This window comes from Paramisgurnus dabryanus, chromosome 10, assembly GCF_030506205.2.
Source record: "Paramisgurnus dabryanus chromosome 10, PD_genome_1.1, whole genome shotgun sequence".
In the NCBI taxonomy this organism is placed as follows: Eukaryota; Metazoa; Chordata; class Actinopteri; order Cypriniformes; family Cobitidae; genus Paramisgurnus; species Paramisgurnus dabryanus.
The window spans coordinates 39435293-39443125 of NC_133346.1; the positions used below are offsets into that span (position 1 = coordinate 39435293).

At 38.8% G+C, this 7833-nt stretch overlaps 1 long non-coding RNA gene across 2 annotated transcripts; it reads left to right on the top strand.

Annotated features, from left to right (window-relative positions):
- The first annotated feature begins 4169 nt into the window (after positions 1-4169).
- LOC135718151 (uncharacterized) lies at positions 4170-7087 on the top strand. 2 transcript variants are annotated; one of them, XR_010520595.1, is made up of 3 exons: positions 4170-4194; positions 5544-5629; positions 6263-7087. It is a non-coding gene; the product is annotated as an uncharacterized lncRNA (long non-coding RNA). The 2 variants fall into 2 exon arrangements; XR_012337743.1 differs by lacking the exon at positions 4170-4194 and adding an exon at positions 4586-4670.
- Positions 7088-7833: the final 746 nt, after the last annotated feature.

A 7833-nucleotide genomic window follows, 5' to 3' on the forward strand; every position in this document is an offset into this window, starting at 1 on the left:
AAAATAGCCTTAATTTCATCTGGAGCTCATTTGTGTTTTTCTGTATAAACATTAATTACATCTAGATCCTCAGAACTAGAGTAATTCACAGCCCTCACAGTTAAAACGGGTGAAGCCGACTCGCGGGCACCCGTTGAACCATGATGGCTAATAAAAAAGGCTAACTTCAGTGACAGAAATGTATCTGTACATGAGTCAAATGTGTTCGAAAGAGGCCATGAGAAGGGCTTTCGAAGCACTACAGATAGAACCCTCAGAAATAGGAGCATAGACACAGAGATAGCCGCAGCCTATACTCTGGTAGTAAATGGATATAAACCGGATGAAAACCGATTTTGTAAAAATTCCAGAACTGAAGCCACTGGGCAGTTTGGAAATAAATGTTTGTCACTAAACCGAGTAGTGAATAGTCTCCATTTAAAATAGTTTTAATTTCGTGTGGAGCTCATTTGTGTTTTATGTATAAACATTAATTACATCTAGATCCTCAGAACTAGAGTAATTCACAGCCCTCACGGTTAAAACGGATGAAGCCGACTTGCGGGCACCTGTTGAACTATGATGGCTAATAAAAAGGCTAACTTCAGTGACAGAAATGTATCTGCACATAAGTCAAATGTGTTTGAAAGAGGCCATGAAAAGGGCTTTCGAAACACTAAAAAGAGCCCTTAGTAATAGGAGCATAAAAACAGAAATAGTGGATCTTAAATCTGGAGTAATCTCCATTTTAAACCATAATCTTTCGAATAGTATGGGCTTTACAACCTCAGCCCCTGCCTCGACAGGGTGTCTGCTCTCACATTCTGGACCCTGGGGATGTCTGAATGACAAAAAATTTCCCGTGAGACCAAAGGAGAACCTGATGCGCCAGTCTGTATAGAGGGCGCGACCTCAGGCCTCCCTAATACTAGATGCTGCCGCCAACGGACCTAACACTCTAGAAAGTGCTTTACGGTGTAAAATTGGCCTTATCTGATCCTAGACACTGATGCCAGGATCGACTCTGTGTGTGTAGGAGACATACGTGCCTACATCCTCACTGAGTCCCAAGTTACCCAAAGAAATAATGTTTTCTCCTAGTGGGTTAAAATGCCCTTTTTGGCGTTGTTCCGTAGCCCTAGGCGCTTCATATGGGCAAGGACGACATCTCGATGCCGAACTGCCATGTCTCGAGACTGGACTAACACAAGCCAATAGTCTATGTAATTAAGTATTTGGATCCCTTGAAGTCTCAGAGGAGCAAGGGTTAAATCCATGCATTATGCGCTGTGAAATAACTACTCTGAACGGCAGAACCCGATATTGGTATGGTTTGCCCCCGAAAGCAAACCTGGAATTTCCAGATGCTGCAGGAGGATAGATATATGGACATAGGGGTCCTTAAAATGTATCATGACGAACCAGTCCTCAGACCTGATTAACGCCACAATAAAAGGAATTGTCAGTTTTAGAATTTTTATCTCTTCAGAGATCGATCTAAATAGGCCTCAGCCCTCCATCCTTCTTTGGTACAATAAAATAATGGCTATAAAGCAATGACCTATTCCTTTAATAAGGTGGTCTTTTTCCGGGGCCCACCTCGGTGGGTAAAACCCCTCCGAACCTGGGAGGATGGGAAACAAACTGAATTATGTAGCCTTTCTCTATAACCTCTAGCAGCCATTTTGTGACATTTTTTAATTTTCTCCACTCATGGAAAAATGCACTAAAAAGGAGATTGACTCCAGAATGCTCACTGCCCTGAAGCGGAGGACCGGCAGGGCACAGCTGAGCTACTAAGAAAAACCCTATTGTTCTGTTTTATATGTCTTTTTTAATGGAGACAAAAATTAGGTCTTCTTTAATGAAGACGGAACATAAGGGGTTAACAAACTATTTTGTATGTGAGGGCACATCGGGCACAGGTTTTATCTGTGCTCTATGAAAAGTGCCCCAAGAGGCCACTTGTGAACGACAGGTCCCCTTTAACGCAGCCTTATGATTTTGAGACAATGACTGCTCTCAGATCAGCCTTATATGCCTCTCTGGTTGCTGGTTGTTGTTTCGTCCCCCAAGCTCTCTGAGGGAGAGGGGGGCACGAGAGACAACACTCTGTTTTTGTTATCTGTATGTTGATTAATACTGTTTAGATGCAGATTCTCGGGGGAAACTGCGACGAGGAAAAACCCGTTTCTTTAGTAGCACGGAGAGAAAGCTCCGCCGCTCTCCTGAGCTCATCTAATATTACAGGATTCAGGTTCACCCTTTAATTCATACAATATCTGCTTGATATGCGTGAAGAATGCCAATATTGCGAAGGCATGCTCCATCGCGACCCGCGACCATATAAACTTGTTAATCCATTTATATTGTTGCTGTCTCTCGCAACAAATAAACCGCAAGATACTTTCAATACGGGCATTTGCCGTATCTGCATTATTTAAAAACCCCCCAAAAAGGGTTAAGAAACTCGCTGATGTGTTTAACAATAAATGAGAGGAGTCTGCATATCTGCATGGTCTTCCGTTTAAAAACTTATCAGTGTAAATCAGGGAAGAAAGTTAAACCTCTTTCGTCAAGTTCACTGGCAGCCTTCACTTTGTGCTGGTCAGTAAAGTCAATATTAGATTGTTACAGCCGATCGGGTCACAACATAATAGTTCTTCGTAACATGGAGAAAGGGTATAAATCAGTAAGCTTTGTGTTTTCTGTATAAACATTAATTACATCTAGATCCTCAGAACTAGAGTAATTCACAACACTCGCGGATAAAAACGGGTGAAGCCGCTCACGGGCACCCGTTAAACCACAAGGCTTGCGGGGTTTGTTTTCTGTATAAACATTAATTACATCTAGATCCTCAGAACTAGAGTAATTCACAACACTCGCGGATAAACGGGTGAAGCCGCTCACGGGCACCCATTGAACCACGCTTGCGAAAACCCATCGAGAGCGGAGCATTTGAATGGTATTTTCTCACAATGCCCGCACGCCTCCCCCTCGGGGGAAAGCGTGCGTGTAGTCCGCACCAAACACACACACACAAAGCTCGTGCTATCCCCGTCAATAATAATCTAGGGCAGGGGGTAACACACTTCTAATTCCCTTTCTCTTATCCATGTTTCCCTAGTTTTTTAAACTAATCTAATCTCACTAGATATAGATTTAGACACATTCACATTCACACAAGCGTTCGCTGAAATAGCAGAAGCTGTTTGACCTATATTATTTCCGCCTAGTTATAGCCTCGCGTTGCCACGTCACTCTTGACGTCATCCGCCGGCGTCTATATATAGACCTAGTTGACACAATATTCACGCGCGTCACGCTGCATAGCGTTCCCCATAATGTCATTACATGACACAGCGTCAAGTATCCCTTGAAAGGGAACTCCAGGGCTGAAACAACCCAGTCTCCTGAGGATGCGTATAAATAGCACGAAGCGTAAAAGTCGTGCAATACATACGCCAAATTCCACTTTGGTGTGCATATGATACGCAAGTCCTTCCCATTCACTTAAACGGTGCATCTTTTTTTGTCGTTTTATTTATTGGTTTCAATGAGTCCCACTTCGGCCCTGCATGTTACATTTTTCCAAGGTTTAAAAAAACACATGCAAAATATACTTTCTACAAATAATTATTTATTTCTGAAAGATGTGTAGTTGAGCGATAGGCTAAGTATTAAAGAGACTATCATTTATTATCATTTAAGCGTGATTTCTTCTGTTTTCCTAATAAAATATTTTGTGTGTCTGGGTTGACCAGCCGTCATTCTGAGTGGATAGCTTTGCCACTGTTATGAAATAATTGTTTGAGAAGATTTTTTAAAAAACCCTTAAACCTAAAGATTACTAAAGATTCCGCAACTGAGGTAAAAAATACTCCACACACAGATAGAGACATTAACTCGTCTGAACTCGCAATTCCTCCAGAAAACAGCATGAGGCGCACTTGTGAGTTTCTTTATTTCGGACAGAAGTCATTTGAATTATTTTATTGCGAAATTGGGACAAATAATGGACAGTATTGCTTTGTGACACGCAAAATGAGGATTTTAAATTTATGTAGTATTTTAATTTTAATAAAAACCAGGGGACCCCCCTAATTTATATTTTTGTGCTTTATGGGGGGTCCCTTAAGGCTTATAGGAGGTCCGGGACCCCCCCAGACCCCCTTCAATTCGAACACTGATAATCTGTTTACCTAAAAACAGGTAATGTATAAACATTGCAAATATAATGAATTCACAAGTATATAATTTCACAAATATTAAATATTATTAACAATTATTATTAATAATGTACATATTAAATTATATTATACATGTTCAGTTGTTCTGTTAAGTTATTTGAAGGATATGCATGGTAGATCAATTAGATTATCTTTCTCACTAGCTATAAGCAGCATGCTATATAAATGTTCCACTTAAAGGTGTAGCGGAGGATTTTCTCGAATTTTAGAAAAGAAACGCCGTCTCCGCTTTTTAAAAAAAATGCAATTGCGGCAACACTCCAGATTGACAACTAGGAGGACCAATAGTCTTGATGATCCACCCGGAAAACCTAAATTCTCCGCAATACCTTTAATGCTTAATGCTCTTTTACCTTGATTGTTAGGGTGGTGTTCATACAAAGCAACTTATTGCTCATCTGCTTGAGAGAAAGTTACTGCTGGGGCTCTCCTGCTAAGGTTGTCTTAATTCTAAAAAGAAATTAAGTCATTTAGGCTTAGGTCATAGCAAGTTTTGAATGAATGACTTCACAATCTGTTTTAATAATGTTTATTTACAATGTATTTTATTCCACTTACCTGAATCGTGCAGAGGCTTGATGTTTAGTCCACCGGTTGTCTTCTCCAACCTCTCAGTGAAGCCACCACGAGTGGTCGTGTTAACCAATTTTTTTAATTTTAGTGCACAGTGAGTGTGTCTACATAGTCTAAACGCTTAATAAACTGATCACGTGTAAGGTCATTTAAATGCATAAAATGGTTTTCTTTTATAGGGTAAAGCCCATAAATGGCAAAAACTGATTGGCAAAGGTAGTTTTTTTGCTCTTAAACCAGATTTTAACGTCTTTTTTGCCGTTTCGTATGTGCGTATGTCTCCACCTGTGATAGATAAACTTCACAAATAAAAGTAAATTAAAACGCTTGAAACATGTTAATGTAATAAGCTGATTTTTATAATATCATAATAAGATAATTGTCCTCTTATTATGTGCATGTAAACATACTCAATGTCTTTGTTTATCCTTTGTCTCAAGTCACACTGAGTGTGAGAAGTCATTTGTCCAGTGCTGTCGGGAAATCTATTGATAACTGCAATTCCTTCAGTCTAACATGATGGTTGAATTACACACAGATAAACTCCCACTTTATAGACCACAAGATTTGAGTTCAGGCAGATTAAGATAGTTGATTGAGTTTAGTTGTTATTGTTTGGCTGTTGGCTCATATTATTATTGATTTTGACAATTTTCTTACAGCCCTTGTCTGTCAAAATAATGCAACCTCTGGTTGTAAAGCACATTTTTTAACTGATCTTCTTCATTCTGTCACTAGCCCACCACAATCCATGTTTACCAGCTGTGAAAGTGCAGGCCAAAAATCTTCCTTCACCTGTGGGCCTCTACCCACATGTAGATAAGGTAATGAATTATTTGATTACTGTCGCTGTTTCTGTCACTGGGGCAAAATAACTGCCCTAGAGAATATGAAGAATAGCCAAAACTGTGGTATTGCGCTAGCCCTAAAAATTTGAGAATCTTGATGTTTCTAACACATGGTACAACCGCTTAGTAGGCATGGGCCAGTATAAGATTCTGGCGGTATGATTACCTTTAGCAAAAATACCACGGTTTCACAGTGTTGCGGTATTCCCATTGCTACACTAAATATTTTTATTTTTAAATGGCAGGTAAAAATAAAGCCTTTAAATTATATTATATATAATATTTTCGAAATGTATATTACATGTAAACATCAAATCAATCACATGACTTAATGAATTTTGTATAAATACAGTTCATACCTTGGAGACGGTTTCACAGACCATTTTAGTGGTTTTGTAACCTTGACTGTTTAAAACCACGGTGTACCTTAAAACTGGTAACAAGCCCATGCCTACCGCGTAGTGTCTATTATTAAGGTGGTTGACAGGTCTGTTTGCATGTTATTGCATTGGTAATAATTTATTGTTTATAGTCCAATATTGATTGTGAGAATTATTTAAATTTCCTTAAAAATGTTCTAACATCTTTTCCTTTCTTTTCTTAATGCAGCACTTCAGGAGAAACCTGCCTGTGATCTGCTAAGATGCAAAGATTCAACTCTGGCCCATTGTCATCCCAACACCTCATCTGCCATCAGTTTCGTTTAGTGTCGGTCTATTGCAAAAGTTCTTATAAACTTTAAATGAGACTTTGTGTTAAGCAGGGGTTTCCAAACTTTTCATTCCACAACATATTAAGCCCAGGATACACAGCAGGATTTTTGCAATCCAATAAAACCTTATCACACTGTGTGACAAGGATTGTTTAAACTTCAGCAGTAGACTGTCGATGAAGACACCTATTGCATCTGAGGCTGCGACATCCGTCATCAGCATGCGCTAGTGGTAAACAAATACAGGTATGCAGGTCGTAGAAACAAACACATTGTTGATGTGCGATGATCATCCTGAACTTCTTACACTGTCATAAAACTATCGTAGGTGTCTTTGGTCCAAGGACTGGGAAAACAGACGTCTTTAAACCTCTCACACTGTATGAGATAGGACCACCAATTAAGAGCCACGATCACAGAAATCTCCACGATTGTTTCACGATTGGTAATCTTTCATCTGGGACAGCCAAAAATCGTGCCGTGTATTATGGGCTTTAGACAGGTGTAATCTTAAAGTATATCAAAACCATTGCTAATAATTAATTGGACAAACCATCACTACAATGCAACACTCACTATCTTACGGTGCGACCCACAAGTGGGTCTTCACCCACAGTTTAAAAACCCTGAGTATGAGAAAGAGTATGTTGTATTGTAATTAAAGTCACATCTAAGTGTTATGGAACAGTTTGTCATTATATTCACAGTATTACATGGTTCTTTCAGCATTACTACGTTACAGTGCTCTTAAAGTGTCCTGATCAGCTTTGGGTCTTGTGAAGTAATGTAATGAGAACGTGATCAATAGCTTTGCAGTATTTTGTTACACTGTGGCTGTAATCATATTAACACATAGGTTAAACATTATATTCAAATTTGGTAAACAAACTAGTCAATATAATTCATGCTGTGATGGTGGATTATACCTGGTCAAATGATTGTGTATTGTGTTTTCAATTGTTTATGAGGTTTCTTCATCTATATAAACATTCTCAATATCACCTTTGGTTTGCTCAGAGTTTGTTCAGATGATTTTTAAAACTAAATGTTGTGAAAATGCAAGGTGTGTTACACAATTTCAATGGATGGCGTGGGGTCAAAAACTATCAAAAGTTTCAACCTTAGATATATAACTGTTGACAAACACACTTAATGTGAGTCACACCCAGTAATTATAATAAGCAGGAATTGCAGTAAGCAGGGTCACCTTAAGATAATCAGCTTGTTGGCAATTGTTTTATTTAATTAAATGTATAACTTTTTTCTTTCAGACTGATAAAACAGTCAGAGGGGCAGTGGCTGTTGGCAATGATGTTCTTGTGTGTTTTGTATTTGTTAATATTTTGTAGTCAGAAAGAGTATGAGATCACCTTTTCTTGTGCATGGTGCTTTATCTACGGTAAGTGCCTTTTTAACGTTTTGGATTAAACGCAAAATGTCTACATTGTTTTTTATTATACGTGATATG